General features: G+C 36.6%; 1 protein-coding gene across 9 annotated transcripts in view; it reads left to right on the top strand.

The window, feature by feature from the left end:
* The window catches only part of LOC138127435 (myelin transcription factor 1), a 282760-nt gene that overhangs the window by 112875 nt on the left and 150580 nt on the right, over window positions 1–19305 (top strand). Inside the window, exon 1 of one of the 9 annotated variants that reach the window (XM_069043518.1) lies at window positions 9028–9066. The exons of the other annotated variants lie outside the window; for them this stretch is intronic. The gene's annotated coding sequence lies outside the window, so the exon portion shown is untranslated. Of the gene's footprint in view, window positions 1–9027; window positions 9067–19305 lie in introns of those variants that run through there. 9 annotated transcript variants of the gene reach the window in all.

The following is a 19305-nucleotide window of genomic DNA, read 5'->3' as shown; positions in this document are numbered from 1 at the left end:
GATTAAGGAGCTCGCGAAATGAGAAATCCATATGTAGATTATGGCGAGGCCGGCACGGATTCGGAGCGAATTTTATCTCAACCGCAATTTATTCGATAATCAGACGTACCATCGTCTGCTCGACTTGAAGCAAACGGACGTCTGTTACACGGTATACTGGGTGTTCTGGTCGTGAGATTGTTTCGTAGCGGTTTTCGCTGATTACGTGACAAAGGCGAGTGTGGCGGAATGCGATTGGAGAGTGTCGTTCGTGGGGCGATGGATTGTTTGACAACCGTGGACCGTTTTGGTGATTGTTCACTTTAATTACTTCTGGAATTTTCCCGTTTTTTCTGGCTAGACAGCCTCAGGGCGTCCTCCTAGATCGTTTCCCACCATTCAAACCTTGTGCAAATACCTTTTTTTTCCTCTCTTGTTGTGTTTCAAGGTCGCGTCAAGGTCGCGCCAATGTCTTAGTATAACTAAAGGGTAAGGAAAATTCATTTGCAGAAGGTTTGAGTGGTGGGAAACGATCTAGGAGGACGCCCTGAGGCTGTCTAGCCTGGAAAAACGCGAAAATTCCAGAAGTAGTTAAAGTGAACAATTACCACCGGTTTTGCTCTGCAGCGATGACGTGGGGACGGAATAAGAAGGAGGAGTAGAAAGTAGCAGTAAGAGAAACGAGGCAATTGCACAAATGGAAGAAAGAAAGTAGAGAAAAATAGTCGACGTGGAGCAATGCATTGTAATATCTTTAAGGAAAAAGAATCGTACAAAAAGCGACTCGATTGTGGAAGAAGAACTTTTGCTCTTCCTCCTGCGCATATTCAGAGGCCACTGTGCCCCATCGACGTCCAGTAGAGAAAAAATTTTGTTCGATACCTCTCTAGAAAGTGAGTCTGTATCCATAGTTACCAGTGGGTGAAGGTTTCTCTTTCGTTCACTTCACTTTCGCTCATCATGCTTTCAATTCTTTCTGATAACGTAATTTTGATTTTTTAGGCAACATTTGGTAACTCGCGGCACACAACCACTTTATTGACGTTAAAGAACTTTGTTTATTTTGTATTTATTTTTTTCCACAGCAACAGATCCGTCCAAAAATGTGATTTATTTTTATTTAAAATTTTGGAGACAAAGGTTACAGACTCAATTTTTAAAGAGGCATCGAACAAAACCAAAATATAGCACCACTCCAGAGTAAGGCCACTTTTGTTCACTTGAATTGCACGCAATTCGCGTGAACGAAAACTTTGCCTTCCTCGCTCTTACTGTAAATAACTAAACCTTTTAGCTGTGCAATATTTACAGGACTTGCTCTATTTTATATTTACATACTTTTCTATTTAAAACAATATCTTCTGGTTTTCACTCTTTAATTTAACTTTTTTCGTCGTTCCATATGTGGAATATGGCTGTGTTCTAAAAGAAGAAACCATAAACTTTGTCTGAAATAGATAAAATTTCATTGTCGTCGAAATCCTTTGACGATGTTCAATCTGTTGCACAACCTCATGATGACGCCGATGTGATTCTTGTTTTGGCCTATAATGGTGATAAGAGAGGCAAGAAATGGGTTCAGTGCACTGCTTACCGAGTGTTCGGGAGCAGAATTTGATGATCTCATATGGAATTTTCCTTTCAAAATTAAAATATTTCTTGCTGTAGATTTGGTTATCAAGTTCTACCAAGTAATGATAATAATTCCTTTGAAAGCACTATTTTTTTTATGTTATCATTTTGCTATATGTAGTTATGAAAATATTGAAATTACAACAGAACGCGGTTCTCTGGGCGGTCACCCATCCAAACACTGATCACGCCCGACTCTGCTTAACTTCACTGATCAAATGATTTTATACAGGGTTATTATAAATGATTGTCCCATCGCAGTTGGCGTTGTGCCGTAAGCCTCATAACATGAGTGAGACTAGTATCGCCGATAGCTGGCGATACTGGCGGTAGTGGAAATCTGTCAACTAGTTTGTCTAACGTTGCGTAGTTGGCGGCACATCCAAAATTTGTGTGGGTTTTCAACGCCAACTGCGATGGGACAATAATTTTTTTTTTTTTGTTCGTTTGCTTAATTATTTATTGTGTGCTTGTCCTGTAATTGGTTTCTGACTGTTGGGCAATAAAGAATTTATCATTATTATAATTATAATCAGGTCATTTACTCTAATAATAATACAATAAGTCAGGTGATCTCTTGAACGGCGCCGTTTTAATTGTTCCAATATCTTATTTATTCGGTGTTAATTTCTTTAATGGACACGATCTTAAAATAATTCCCCCCGGCCGGAGCTCATTTATAAACCGTTAATAATTCAATCGCATCGTTGAATATTCACTGTTATTTTACTATTACCGTTTCCGACTTTTTGTCGAACAATCATAAGTAAAAATCGTCATAAATATTTTACGACGGTGTCTATTTAATTTCAAGTGCCATTAATAGCAAGCGGATATAGTCGGAAGCCACGAACAATGATTACACTGGACGACAATAAAATTGTGACCCCGATAGGATTTTGAAATACGATTATGATGGTGTTGTCGTATCGATTGTGTCGCACCGTTTCGATGAAGACGTCAATTTTTTTGGTGCTTGTGGTATTACTAAAATCGGATAAAAATGTCCAAAAAAAGGATTGATTGTAGAAATGTTTTCAATCCGTTTTCATTCTTACACGACTTGGTGTAAATATTCGTTTGTAATAAAATTTGCCAAATTTTGTAGCCGATAATGGGTAGTCATTATTGGAATTATTTCATGGCTATTAACGAACATTAATTTTCTTTTTGAACTCACTACTTTCAAAATGACGTTTCGCCATCGCAGCAGTCAACCGCGAACGTAGATTTCGCGCACTAGTGCTTTAAAATTGACACTTTGGCAAGCGCATGGATAAGCGCCATCTCTTCAAAAAGGGTACACGACAAATTCGTGCAAATGAAGCACTCGTTCCTTGGTCGCTCGTGCGCGAAAAATATCTTGTCGCACTCGGTTCGTAAATAACATTTTACATGTTTACATGTATCGTATGTGTAATATGAAGAGAGAATAACTGGGAAAAGAAAGTGAAAAATTTAAACAGTTCTCTCTTATCTCTTGTTAGATATAATCAAAAAAGTTATTTTTGTATATTTCATATTTAGAATCTACTGCTAGTGTAAGGCCTGTTGAAAAACCTACTAAACAAAGTTAGTCCTGGCACTGCGCCCTGAGGTACACCACATCTGAACAGTCGTTTTAATTTCCTGCAACATACTGTTTCCTCTTGTCTAAATTGATGAAGTAAATATCCGCTCCCATTACGTAAAGCACGATTTTAGCTTTAGCCAAAGTAACACAAAATAGATAAAACATTTTCCTTGAGAAACAGGACTTTTTTCGTTAAAACAATATTTTTGTCCAATTATTTTGGATGTTTAAAATAGCTCAAGAACAAATAAGAAGTGGTATCATCTACGGCAACGCGGGTCACCTTTATGGACGAACAGTTCTGGGATCCCCATGGTCGATTTACTCTGACATAATCCACGACAATATTCGAAATATTGGCCCTTTGTAAAATTGTATTCGCGCCAGCTGATCCGTTAAGCCGTAAGACACATCACTGGATGGAATAAATCGTGCGTTCAGACGTATGCTCCTGTAGGAGGATGCACGCCCCATATGTCCGATCAACTCCTTCTTAATATGACAAGCGATTGTTTATCACCGCCCCCAGATTAGATTTTGTTGTTTTTCATCAAGTTTTCTGTGCCATTTGTCCGGGGCCGCCCCGTCCCATTAATACGGAGGACGGCGATCCGCCGTCTTATTGAAATTCTTCATCTTCATGTATCGTCAATAAGAACAACGGTGCACTTTTATGAGCGCAATCGTGCGACAGATGTCGAGTTTATTATTTTATAAAATCGGGATGATGGTTTCGATCAAAAAGATATAAAACGTTTACGGCGCGACAAGCAGTGTCTTATTCGGTATGGAGTGGTTTTTATTCGATCCGGGTTTTACAGTCGGAGGACGCGCTCCTTAATTTTTACGTGGACGAGTTCGGGCTTGTTTTATTAAATCTTTTACGGTTGTTTCGATTTTAAGATAGGTCCGGTTGACCGACACGATTTTACCATATTGATCAGACGGCGCTGAAATATTCATGAGATTCTTAATTAAAAGAAGCCAAAAAGTCGACCACTTTGCATCGTTCTGACACAAAACGATCGCAAATATTTAAAACAAACCAAAACTTAAAGTAACTGCACAAGTTGTTCATTTTTAATGAGAAAGCAGACCGATAACTTGTCCACAAGGATTTGTTGTGCTTTTTATAAATTATAAATTAAAAGAAACTCTTTAGGTTCTAACTTAAACTATTTAATAAGATTTACTAACAGAAAATTCGTCGCTTTAAATATGCATATAAAAAAAAGAAACTTTGAAATACCGTGATTTAAAAAAATTGAAAGTAGTAACGGTTCCGGATTGATGTTTTAATTTTTTATCAACTCGAAGATTTTGTAGCTGTATGTCAAATAGAGTATTCTTCACGTAGAATTTTGAAGACCAATTAAATAAAAGTTTGTTGTTAGTTGGCACTTTAGATATTAGTATTAGAGTTTAATCACATAATCGTTTACCTAGCCCACAGTTATGTAACGAGTGTTCAAATCAAAAGATGCCTTCTTTGACAGATGCCAGTTGTGTTGCTACAACTTTCAATGTTACCAAACATGTAGCCAGAGACATGTCCTGCTCTAATTTATAAACCTTTTTGATAGCCTGGCACTCACATTACATATAAAATAAATGTCACTTCTTAACGTGGTCCTAATCTAACTTTTTGTCATTGTCATCCATTCACAATGTTGTGAAAGATTCAAAGGCCACTTGATGAATTTTTCAATTGAACACTCGATAAGTTAAAAGGAAAACAATAATGGTCTTATAATGGAGCCTTGAGGGACAACTTATTATCAGTTGATAATTATTGATTTTATATTCATTTTTGAGATAAGGAAATTGCTACAGGGTGATTCACGAATAGTGTCTGATTTAGCGTCTTTATTCCTGCAAAAGAAATTACTCTGTCATAGAATACTTCGCTGTTTTTAATTTGAATAAAATTTTGTGATCATAGTAATCCGATTTCAGAAAAATGAAACAATAGTGTCAATGCGCTAAATCAGACATTATTCGTGAGTCACGCTGTATATTAACAAAGCTGATCTTATGAATTAAGAGTTTATCTCAAGAATTGGTCTACTAAACCGGCCAATTGTAGAAATCAACATTGTTATTTATTTTTTGTAATATCTAGTTGTTAAAGGTGGCTTTCCCGACTGTTTGTCACCATGTAAACAACCTCATAACGGCCGGAGTCCGTTATAGGTGTCCGTTATGAGCGGGAGCGGCCGTTATAAATGACTAAATAACTATAGCAACGTAGATCTAAACTTTATTTTTCAACTTTTTTACAATTGGTACAATAATGAATGTTTAATGTTATGGGACACACCTTAAATTAATCAAAATTCGTATGTCACTAGCAGATGTAGACGAGATCGAAAATGATGCTTCAGAACTTTAACACCAACACAAGCGCGATTTTGCAGGGAATAACGATGACTTCACTTGCTGTGCGGCCATCCGGACATCGGGAATATCTTGATTGCGATTTTTTATTGATTTCATTCACTTATTTTCAACGGAAAGTTAAGCGTTGAACAAATCTGACAAACAACATTGAAACAATTTTTTTTCACAAACACCGGTTGACATGACGACGTCCTCCGCACACTTATTAATCATTCGGTTTTTTCGATGGCGTTGAAAAAAATGTGTTTCAAAAAGATAATTTTGAACGAATCGTAGAGATATTACAAAAACTATTGTACAATACACGTCCGTTAGGGCCTTTACAGCCTCGCCAGTATTATTCGACTCGCTCTGCGAGCTCGTCTCACAAAATCTCTGGCTCGGCAGTAAAGGCTATCCTAACGGACTTCTACTGTAAAATACTATATGTTTATTTATTTTTTTAATTCATAACAGAACCAATGTCAGGAATAATAATAGGAGTAATTCTTTATTTGGCAAACATTTTTACATCAAAAGAGGAGGGTCTGAATCAATTTTGTAACAAAGGAACAATAAACATTTTCACTACTTCTGCACTCGTTACTGCACTCGTTGCAGCAAAAGAGTTTCCGCCTAAAAATAAGCTCTTTTTTTACTTTCGCAACAATTAGAAGTGGATCTGCTTAGTGTTGGTCGACAAAAATGAATACCATAGAAGCTGTTCCAATTTTTAGAACCAGGAAACGTCTTTGGTGGAACTGGAAGGTTTTTAAAACCCGAGGAAGTTGTTGAAGATGGAAGAAATTAACAGAGCACGATCCGCAGATATTTTGCAATATGTATTTGGATAAAGATAAAATGTTTAAATGATATTTCAAAACTTTAAGGAGAAATTAGACATTACTGCCATAGTACTGGTCAGACAACCTGGCAAAACAGCTTTTAAATGAAGAAGAGCAATCAAAAGTCTGGAATACGAGTATAACAGTGAACATTGTTTTTTTTGAACAATTCATTTTTTTGTGGTTATATTTTTGTATTTATCATTTTTCAATAAAATTTTGATAAATTGAACAGACGAAATTTACTGTCAGTTTCTTTGATTTCATTAATATCATCGGAGACCGACTTATCGCGGAATCAGGCGATACAAAATCAAAGAAATTCCTTTTTGAGAAGATTTCCCTTGCCATTCAACGTGGAAACGCTGCAAGCATTCGGGGCACTTTCCCAGATTCCGCATTGTTATCGGAAATTTTTGCATTGTAAATCAAAAATGTTATGTAATTATGTTATCAATATAGCTACTACTATTTTATTTTTTTTTAACGTTAAATTACATATCTTTAAAACCCCTTGTTTTTAGGCAACCAAGTAATCACACCGCTTTAGCTTTAGTTTATTTAGGATAGTACAGTTACGGTATGTATTGTAGGTGGCAAATTTCACGGCCAAATACCACGTAAGAACATTTTTTATTACCTCAAGGATTTCTTTTGGAAAGTTTCGTCGTTACACACAGTCACAATGGTTAATTATCTCTTGTCGTGTGTCTTGGAAGTTTGAAGATTTTTGGTCCAAAGTCCGAATTATAAAAGTCACACAGAATCCGTGGAAAGTTCCCCGTCTGCGTAATCCAAGAAATACAGAACAGGCCGCGAACAAACAGGCCTCGGTTCTGGTTGTTTAAACAAATATGTATCCAGCAAAAGAAGGACTATCATCGCGGTTCTTGTTTTACTTCGTCTTCGCTGGGAGGTGGTGAGGTCGGCGGCGGTGGCGGAAGGTTTTGGCGTTGTCGGCAAATGACAGACAGACTGAAGGGCGGGTTATGAAGCTCACCGCAGACCACATCACAGCTCCTTCTGTTGTTTGCGAGGAATGAATGCGGCCAGAGCTTGCTTACGGCAAGGTACTATTAAAACAAAGTAGCTCCGGCAGTTGCTTTATTGGGCCGTGCGGAATTAAATTACGCCGCCGATGAATCCCCGTCGTCGTCGTCGTTGTTGTTGTTGCCTTTTATTGTGATAACGTGGAATCAAAGTCGAATGTTTAATAATGCGCCCGTCCCCGCGCGGCGGCGGCGGCGGCGGCAGCAGTAACGGTGGCACGTCCGTTCGTGCGGTGACGGGCCCTAAATTAGCTCCTCGACTGCAATAAACATTCCTCGCATAAATTACCTGCATTTTCGGATTAATTACACACTTCACTAGGAAGATCGACTCTTGGATACGCACAGCCGCTCTCGGAGCGAGAGGAGACGGCTGGAGGCGGCGCGGCGGTCCCTTCGGCGGAGGACCGTAATTAAATCGGTCGTTCTTGCATTAATGCAGCCCGGGTGCACGCGATCTGCTATTTTTTTTTAATTGTGTCATCTATTCTCATCGGAATTGGGATAATGGAGGAGAGTAGTTACTTAATTAGGCAATCGTTCTCGTCAAATACTTTTTTGGCCTCAACTCTAAATGACATGTTTACACATTTTGAACAGCTATGGTATCTTGATTTTTACACACTAATCAAGTAATCAAATTATCTGTCATTTTACCGCACGGAGTGTGTAAAATACCACGAAAATTTTAAGCTTTCAGAGAGCTCCAAAAAAACGGTTAGCTTATCATAAATAAAGGCCATTTATACTAAGACAAGATACCGCTACCATTGATCCGTTCAGTTTTCGAAAATGAACATAATTTAATTGTGAAAATTGTAAATTCTGATGGCGCCATCTTGTGGTATAAATCGTAAGCATATCAGTTATCGGTATAATAGATAACTTTTTGGTATGTTATTAATCAAATGTCGGTCTTTGACAGGTTTTGCAAAATTAGAAATTAATACATTACTAATGCGGTAGGCATTTTACATCGCTCGGTTTTTGTTAAAACCGCTGCGCGGTCGTGTTTCAATCTGAAAACCTCGCGCTGTAAAATGTAGCCTACCGCATTTGTAATATAAATATACTATTCTCTCGTTAAAGCATAAGAAAGAAATTTGTTAATGAGCAAAAAAATGTGTATATAGATGTTCTATAAGAGAACTGCAAGGAAAGGTGCCGATGATTATAAAAAGTGACGTATATCAAATAAAACCTGAAAGATAGATATCAAAAGCAAATACATACGTACTAGAGAATTGTTTGAGTATGAAAATTTAAAATTAAAAAACGAATGAAATAACAATTATTTGTATTAGAGAACGGTAGGGGTATTTTACAACGCGAAAACTAGGTTTAAGGCACGAGGCGAAGCCGAGTTAATTTCTTGGTTTTGTGCCGTCTATCTTCCAATTCTTCTTTCTCCGGTGCAGATTTGTTGTGCTCTTCTTCTAGTAATACTTAATAATATTTTCCGCAACAAATAATGGAGTAAGGACCACGTGACGTGTATTCGCTTTGTAAATTTTTGAAACGCGAAATTGTCTCCATTTGAAAAAAATCGTTTTTATATTTGTGTAATTTTTGTTCCAGGTGAGTTCTCCGTCGTCTCCGTGTTCGGCCGGTGAGTTTTCCCCGAGAAAATTTCCCTCATGGTTGTCGACATCGTGAGTAGACATGCGTGACATTGTGACCAGCAAGCACAAGCTGTCACAGCAACCCCGGTAATTACAAGGCTCAGTTACATTCATTATCCAGAAATTGCTTATGCCTCGCAATACCTTCGACTATGGCATCCACCACGAAACTATTACACGTAGCACCTCTCTCCCTCTCGTAATTAGGCGCGCGGAAGCCCTCCTCAAAAACTGTCGCACTTCCTCCGCCGGTACCACCGCCGCACCGTCATAATTCACATCCTTGCGCCACCGTCGGCGCTGTCTGTCGGTCGTATAACCGATGATGGGTTCGGTTTTAATGGAATATGCTTGGCTCGTTAAATTGTAGTGTATTATGAAAAAGGACGGAGTCGGAACGGTGTAATTTGGGCGGTTAATGAGTGAATTTGTGATGTAATCTGGCATCGTCGGTGGCTCGTTTAAAGGGAAACGTAACGTCTATTAAGCTGTAAAAATTACGGAATGAAAGCCGGTGGTGGATTTTTGCCGATATAACACGGAAGGATGGTGCATCTTGTAAAAATGGAACTTCCGAAAAATTGTTAGCATTTTTATTTTTTAGCCCTTTATGCGACAAGGAAGTTAGAAATTTTTAACGAATTCGTTGTAACACTAGTCACGACTTACAGATTCATGATTCAAACTGGAAATAAAAAATAGTATATTATATTATGAGGAGCAAAAATGGAGTTTTATATAAAACCATTTTTACTCCGAATTACATAAAATATGTGATTTGTGAATCGGTCAAGAAGCGTTAAAAAAATGCCATAGCGGTTCATTTTTGCACGCATTTTGCGTTAAAAAAAGTGACGTAGCGTGTTATTTTTTAACCCAATTACATATAAAATTTTTCATTCATAATTAGTAGTTTTTTTTAACGAGTTCGTAAATTGGGATTTTTTTGGCATGAGTGGGCCAATTTAAAACGCGAGTAAAACGAGCATTTTAAAGGTCCACGGGTCACAGGAGAAAATTTTCTAATTTTGAGAGTGTCGAAAAAATTGTTATCTAAATTTATGGGTGCCAAAAATTTTTTGTATGCAATTCGTCAGTAAAGTATCTTTTTTTTACTCGGCGGATTTGCGCACTCGCTGCGCTCGTGCGGCAAATTTTCCTTCTCGTAAAAAAAAGTATTACTTTACTCACTTGTTGGATAAATAACTATTTTCTTCAAACCTTCATAACAAATGATTTAAAAAATGTTAAGTCAACAGGTAGACTGATTAAAATAGCTCGTTTTGCAAAGCGTTACTATGACTATGGCCTAGTATAGATAACGCTGTGAACAAAATGCGAAATAATTATCCGTCTGTCAACCCGTTTTAATTTGGATGGATTTTGTATGTACGTTTTGCAATAATGTACAAGTTTCTTGATTAAACCTTATTTATTCACTCCAGCTTTCAATATCTCACATTCAGACACGAATTTGTCACAATTTGAGGTAGGAATTTCAAATGATTTAGCTAGTTTACTTCACAGCCGCTCATCAGCGGAGATAATACTTCACGGACGCTCCTCAGCGGAGATAATAACTTCACGGACGCTGGTCAGCTCGTTAGACGCCATGACAATGAAGTGACACTTTAACATTATCAATGCAGCAGGATAATGTCATAATTTACGGACGTTTGAAGAAAAAAAATATTAGGTTGTCTCAAAATAATTCTGAAATTCCCACAGAGTTTTTACTTTTTTCCAAACTGGTTTTATTATTTTTGCTGTATAAGTTTTGTAATAGTAAATAATTCAACCAGTAAATTACGATACTTTTTCTACGATGTACAAATTTCATTTCTTACTTACTTCTTTTTATTGAAAAACATACGCAGACTCGCGATTTGGAGTCTTTGGAAATAATTATGACAAATTTAATACTCCACAGCGCCACAGCAACTTTATAATGTAGGCGATTACCTGCAAATGCCATTTTACGATTGGTCACAACCCGTGGAGTAATGAGTCATTACAAACGGCGACGGGCAGAGAATAGAATTACTTGGCAGTAAACGCATCTACATATAATGAATATATTACTAAATAGGAGTAGAAAATATATTTCTTGCTTCAGAAAATGTGACTCGCCAAAAAAATCTTGGTATAACTCTTCACTTTTAATATGAAAAGTGAAATTTTTGTAAAATTCCCTTTTCTGTGGTAATGTGGCAAAAGATTTCACCGAACCACCTTCAAATATAGTGTTAATGGTAAGAAAGAATATTAGAGTGTAGATTTTTAATAATAATAATACATTTCCAATAAGTGACTAAAATTTTATTTGGATTTAGAGAAATTTGACGGGCTAGCTGCTAGAAATTCGTAATTTTTTTGAAAAAAATTAAGAATTAATTTATTGTCTGTTGTCTGTTGTGAAAACTTTCTTACATTAAAAGCGATTAATTTTGCTGTTATTGACACCCAGTTTTCTTGAATTAATCACATTGATGATATCATAACAAGGAGCTTTCAGTTATTAGCAACACAAGTAAATAAAGTAAAAATAGAGGAAAGTCATAACATTAATAAAAGACAATATAACCAAGATATCTAGAAAGAATGGTATAGCAACTCGACGCCATTTTGCCGTTCAAAACCGGTGCCAGGTCGCCAGGTGTCGCCATAGTAGCGAGGGACTGTCAAACTGACAGCATTCTGACAACACCAAGCCAATTTTTTTTAAATTCTCCTTTGCAGAACTTAGAAAAGCTCCAAGTGTGTAGTAAAGCCTGTGGAACTACATTAGGGTCAAAAGACTTTACCTGCATGGAACATTTTTGTGACCGATACATTAATGGTAGAAATGGTAGTAATGGTAGAAAAAGAGTTACTTTTCGTCCGCTTTCAATAAGGGTGCCTAATTTTTTTTTTTTTTCTTATCGAATCTACAATAGGTTAGAACTATATTCGCGTTGGACAGTGCAGGTGATCTTAAAAAAAAGCAAATTACAGTTTTCATCTGGTTTGGGTAATTTTCTCTTTCCAAGAATTCGTAGAAGTGACAGTGTATTATCTTTGTCACTGTCATTCTCATTAGAAGTTTAACTCTTAAACTGTTTCAAGCTTTAGTCAGAGTTGTTTACATGTGATAACTGATAACTTTCCTAAGTTTTTTTATTGAGATCTTGTTATTTGCTTAATTGTAAGTCTGGAAAAGTCTACAGTTAGATCTATATCGATCTGATAAGTTATTATCTTTGTAGGGTCCTTATGTTATCAGTTATCACACAACGCGTCTGGTGTAAGACTTCCATGATCTCTAACATGAATGTTTCCTTCAATGTCCAAATATTTGCTCACCTTGTTTTCCACAAACTTCAAATTAGTGCATCAACTACCAAGAAAATTGCATAGTGTGAAGAATATCTAATGTATCAATAAATGTAGTCAGATAGAATAAGGAACTTGTTATGGTTATATTTTTTCTTTCGTCAGAAGTAAATAACGCATGCGTGTAACGTGTTAAAAGTTGAAAATTTTAATCATCGTCGAGAAGATTCCAATTTGTTCAATATTTAATGTCGTCAACATTGACCAGAATCATTCACGCGTATAAATTTTCCTTCGGGGAAACTGATGACGTTTGACATTTTCCGTCGAGTAGTGAAATTTCCTCATCGTCATTATTTTATTTCGAAACCCCTCCGGCAAGAAATACCGCTCCATGTGTTGCTGCACCAATTCCATTGTAATTTCCCAACTTCCAATTTCCTTGTTAGTCCAAAACTACCGCTCTGGAAAAGTGTAGAAAAAAAAATGAGAACCTTATTCCGATAATTTCCATAGGCTCCCACATTACCTCAACGTTAAACGCTCAAGTATTATAATTCTCCGGAACGTGCGTGCATAATTCATGGCTTTCCTATACGTGTATTTGTGTAATTTCCAGATGGAAAATACAGAGCACGACAACTTTATCTTCGAGAAAGTCGCATTATTACTATTATTTTGTGCGAAGCGGCGCACGAAGATATGCAAGTCGTTTTCGCGAGACGACCGACGCCGCGACGCATGAACTCGACACTGAGAGAGTCTTGATTTTCTAATTCGGCAGACGAAAATTATCATAGAACGTCACAATCAACACTGATTTAAATGCAGATTTATGCGGGGCGGTGGTGGAAAAAAAAACAAGAGGGACTTCTTCTTTCGTTGCGAGCCGCCACTCGGCCCGATTATGACATGATGAACGCACGCGAGGAAGGGGTGCCGATTGATTTTCGAATTGATCAAGTCTACGGTGACCTCGTTAAGGGGGTGTACGTTCCAGATTTTAATTTTTAATTTCGGAGCATGACCGATCGGGCGTGTTTAACACGGACGAGGGTGTCCGAATTGTATCTTTTATTCATTTTTTCATTATGACGGCGTTTGCATTATAAAACGGCCCGGACGGGGCCCTCTTTAGAAAAGGGAAAACTTCTCGAAATTAAAATCTGAACGAGTCACGAGTGTACAACCTGGACAGAAATATTGACAACTTTGAAGCGCAACCTTAACAAGAATTAAAATTTTTTAAATATTTTTTGAACTCACTACCTTCAAAATGGCATTTCGCGACCGCATAGTACTGTGTGCGAAATCGATGTTCGCGCACTACTATGCGGTCGCAGTCCATTTTGAAGCACTAGTGCGCGAAATCGACCTTCGTGTATCCAAAACGCATTCACACTAGTGCGCGAACGTCGATTTCGCGCATTAGTGCTTCAAAATCATCCAAACAAAGCATTCGCCTTTTTGAGCATTCTGAAAATAATTTGACTTGAAAAAAAATAAACTCTGGTTTACAAAACCCCATTTCTCCAATTTGGATGATGAAAATTTCGAAAGAGTGAAAATAAATCGTTAATTCGATTGACAATTTAGCAAGCGCATGGACAAGCGCCATCCTATTAACAAAATGGTGTACGACAAATCAGACATAATGTTCGTTTCAAAAAATATTGTACGAACTTAGATGCGAGAAGACGTATTCGGCACATTCGCGCAAATGAAGCACTCGCTCCTTCGTCGCTCGTGGTTCAAATAATGCGCTCATGCGCGGAAAATGTCTTCTCGCACTCATTTCGTAAATAACTATTACGAAGTACAGTTCGCTGCGACATCCACTTTATTCGCCTGATTTAGTTTCACCGGACTTACCGATCTCAAAAGGAAAACTAATTTCACAAAGAAAAATACAACATTTTAGTATCACGTGGCAAACTTTTCAAACGAACTTCGTAGGTAGGAAAGTTCAAAATTTCGTGTGGTAATCTTATAAATTCATTCATTTCTTGAAGTATTGATGTAATTAATATAAACAAATTAGAACTTAGACAATAAACAATGACATCTATTTCTTCTCGGAACTACTGTCTAGCAAGTTAATAAGTGTTGTAGTTCATTAATTCATTATGCTGGTGAAATTGTCACCATTAGAAGCATTATGTACTTGGCTAGATACAAAACAAGATTGTTCTGTGACATCTGCAAACCGGTTTTTTTTACATGGACTTAAAAAAGTGATTTCACTTTTTAACAACATAAAAATTACGCTTTTCTATTTTCCATTTGCTGTTAAAGGTTTTATCATCTTCTATCGGCTTCGTTGTTATTAAAAATTGTTTTTAGAATTTGCGTCTCTAATAGGTCTATTGTATTCAATTTGGAGTAGTGGTTTAATAGATATCTACGAAAATGTTTATCAATATTTCAGTGTATTATTGTCATTTACACCAAAAAACTTCCAATATTAATGTTCAAACTCTACTTTTTAACATCTGTTGCAGATGTAGTTGCATCCGTTAGAATTCCGTAGAATTTGAAAGTTTAATTTTTTTATTTAAAAATGAAAACAAGGGTGCAAATTCCAAAGAATAACATAAAAAACTCGTTTTATAAGGGCATTGGCGCACTCGTCCCATAGAAAACCCCCTACGGGTCGTTTTCCACACCTGGGACTCGTGCGCCAAATCAACCCTTATAAAACTCGTTCTTTAATATACTACTTTTGGTATGAAATTTTTCTCGTTAAGTGTCTTTGGAGGTATTTTTCTCAGCGGATTCATCCATCCATCCATCTTCTAATTCTGAATTTTGTATTCTTTAAAATGCTTTATTTAATCTTGAAGGTTATTAAATTTTAATTTCTAAACCGTTAAGATAGCATTTATTGTGTACAGAAAAAACTTTTAGTATTGCCTAGATCTGTGCCTTTTGTGATTTTCCTCGATGAAGAAGATTCTGCGATCCAGAATGAAATTGTATTTTCTTAATGTTTGCTTATTGTAGGTATCTGTGTTGTTCATAGTACGTATAATATTATTACGTTGCTTAGATGGATTTTAAGAAATTTCCGAGGAAACTCATTTCTTGTAGTCGGCAAGACGATGTAAACACGTGTGTTTAAATATGTTATTTAATACAACGCCTACTCTCTGCATCCTTAAACTGGCAGGATAGCTTTAGGCTCACGTTAAGAAACCTGTCAGAATATCAATTTTATCTCGTGACTCATTAAGGGTATTACTGGTTTTGGCTTAGCGGTTGTATAATGAGATTCATAGCAGATTTTACATGAGTGTGGTGCTTGTCGGGGAAGTTGCAGTGTGTGCATGTTATGAAAATGTTATTTTTGGTGGGGGCTTGATAATAATTAGATTTCGCATTTCACGAGTACCAACCACAATGAGAACATGGAAAATTATACGAAAACAAATTTACATGTGGAATCTTTAGAGAGAATTATTTTGGTTTGGCTTTAAAATATTTACAGAAATTGTACTGTAATGGTAAAAGCAATGGGTGATTCTAGGTATACATTTTTTTTGAAACAAAATGTGTTTTTAGAAGAAAGAACAATATTAATTATCAGTTTTTTAACTGTGTGAAAAGAATTATATTTTATTTTTTTATAAAACAAAAAATGAATTATGTACTTCGAACCAGAATCACATCATTTGCTTTATACATACATTTCGAAGAAGAAGTTATTTTAATTTTTACATTTACTCCTCATTTTTTTTTTTTTATTATTCGCCCAGTTGGCGACCTCGACTTCGTCTCGGTCTTCAATCTCTGGGCTCAGCACAAAAAGTCTCACTTCTACTCTTTATGATATAATCTACTATTTTAGAATGTACTATGAGACATTGAAAAATGGAAGGACGATATGTAACGTAAAAATGTTTTTCATATACAGAGTGTTTGAAAACAATGAAGACAACAGGACGTATTTTTGAAAGCGATATATGTATTACTAAGTTCAAGAAAAATCACAATGTTATTATTATATTAAATTTGTTACAGCAAAAAATGTTCTCTTGCAGAACAGAAAAGTGATTAATATCAGGTCCTTCAGAAACATGACATCTTTTACAGGATATTTGGCAAAATAAAACTCATTTTGTAAGTTTTTTTGTTAAATTGTAAAAGACCCAAGAATTCCGACTCTCAACCAGTAACTTTTGACATTACGTAAAGCAAGTTATGTAGAATATACGGAGTGTTTTTATTAATTATACATCTACATAACGGGTGTTTCCTAAGTTTGTCGTCGAGTTGGCCTTGAAGAGTCGAATGTGAACGCACCACCAGCTGTTTAAATTTAACCTCACTTTTTGCGTTATTTGTGTTTTTAATATGCAGTATGAAAAAATCAGTGTTTTTAAAACATGTGGTCCATTCACAATCGACTCTTCAACGTGATTGTTAGTGATTAGTTGTAAATGAATAATAAATTAATCATTTTAACTCTTATTTTGTTCATGTTTCTGACCCACAAGAAATAGTTACAAATACGGTAGAAAAAATTCATTAAAAAATATATAGTTTACAGTTGGAAAATAGAAAATAATGGATAGCAATTAATAACACAAGATACAAGTTAACTTATTAAGGAACAAAATGTCTCAGTAAATAACCAATGAATTAATTCATTAAGGCGAAAGATTCGGACTGCGGAACCTTCTTTTAGGAAATATCCTAGGGCTTACAGATTACGTCGGTAAAAAGTAGATACCACCCAGTTGACTTGCAGTTCCTCCCACTCCTCAATAACCGCCCGTTTGAAACCTAATTCCAGGATGATGTCAAACCGCAAACACCGGGTATTACCCATGCATTTTACAACGCCGTGTCCAGGGGCAAACGACCGTTCGAAGGTAGCAATTTCGTCTAATTGTAAACGGTACTTGAGCCGTTTGAAGACATAATAGTCGGCCATGTTTTCCAAGTTTCACTTAACTCATCGAAGTTGGCAACATTTGTTATTCATACACGTCGTGTCAGACAGATGTTCGTGATTACATAATGATCTACATTTCGAAAAAGTGAAGAACGGGGACAGACCAACGACGCCCATCGGATGGATGGATGGCATGGGTGGAAAAAAAAGTGCCATTTGCGGCCGGCCTCTCCTGATTCGGGATGAATAATGAACGGCGAAGACGTCGATTATAACAATTAAGGCATCTAAATTGCCGTAATGCTTTTTAATTAAGGTAGTTCATTACGGAGGCAGTATCGTTTAATCGTCCGTAATGGAGAGCGATGTAATTAAACGTATTTATTTATGTATTTGGAGACATCGTGCCGTAACGGTCAATGAATTATGAATCTGGAAAGTATATTTGATCAGTCGATCTCGATAACCGCTCATTAAAAGGCATAAAGACCGCACAGTCCGCTATCTTCGGTACACGCAAGCCGAAATTACCCGCACTCGAAAATTAATTACTGAATATTAATAGAGGAAAATGACTGGTTTAGTCCTTGGCGCACTTTGTAAGGAGGTAAGTAAGTAACCGCTGAAAGGTATCGATTTATAATTAGCCGTAATATTGTCTCTTTGTGTCGTCGTTTCTCGCCGTAACGTTTATTATTACAAATTCTTACCAAATTAACCACACATTACCCCACCGAGCAATAAAATGTCTCATCAGTACTGAATATTTTGGGCGTTCGGCTGCTAGTTTCCAAAACTATCTCAAGGACAGACGGATAAAAAAAAATTGTTGTAACAATTTACCGTGCCAGGGTCTGGCCTAGTCCTTGTCAGAGGTGAGTTGGTCCTTGGATCAGAACGAGAAGAACGGAGACGGAAAATATCGGTTGTTCGCAAAATAAATATAAATTGTACAAACGAAAATATTTACAAAAATCAACCAAGATGAAAGGAGTCGTTGTTGGCGGCGACTTCCTGAGAGGGCAACCTCCAGGTGAAGTTGAAAGAAATACGATTCCACATCTTGTAGGATGCTGAAAGTGTCTTAAAGACTGTATTGTAATGCTCCAATCACGAGCAGGAAACTCAACTATCAAAGATTCAGGTTTCAACATCACCAAAATTGTTGTAAACCCCAGAAGCGGGAAAATCTTGGGGCGGAAAGAAAGGCCAAGTTAGATGAAGCACTAGCAGCTGAGAGAAGACGGTGATGGATTTTGCTAGAAGAAGGAAGAATTTTCCCTGCTTTGGGGTGTTTGAAAGATTAGGAGAGGAACACAATGGGAAATCATTTCTTAAAAAAAAGAGTGCTTAATTAAGACCCCACGACAGAAGTGAAAACTTCTATGACGTTCGTAATTCATTTTAAGTACCGTAAGAGCAAAAAAAATGCCATCAAGGATAGCTATGAAAAAGAAAATGCCGTGTCATTGATCAAGAAATTCGTCATGCATTTGTGGAATCCTGAAATGGATTATTTAAATAAACAATTATAGGTGTTATTGAATTTTTTCCCTGCAACTTACAGTGCACAAGCGCATTATGGACTGTGTCATAGCTAGCCTTTCACCTAGGAGCGTGTGACGTGACGCGTGACGATGAAACTAATTCACCCACAAATAATGTCGCCGTGCGCCTAAAGAAGTTTTCACTTCAAAAATAGTCTGTTAGTGCAATAACTGTTTTATTAATTAAATTACATATTTAAATTAATTTTCCATTGACCGCTTGTTAATTTCAATATAAAGGAATTATTTTGTCTAAAATATAGTGTATTAATGGACCTCATTAATACACTATTTTTCATTAATCAACGATTTTTGCAATTTTGACGTTTTGATGATATTTTGATGTATAAACAGTGCAGCAGGGTTTTCTATATTTTATAGCTCCATAACTGCGCAATTACGAATTCACTTTTTCAAAAGTCGACCTTTTTGGTTATAATTCGCATGTCATATTTTTCAAAGGTAACTAG

This window comes from Tenebrio molitor, chromosome 3 (genome assembly GCF_963966145.1).
Source record: "Tenebrio molitor chromosome 3, icTenMoli1.1, whole genome shotgun sequence".
NCBI lineage: Eukaryota > Metazoa > Arthropoda > Insecta > Coleoptera > Tenebrionidae > Tenebrio > Tenebrio molitor.
This window is presented reverse-complemented; position numbering and strand designations above follow the sequence as displayed.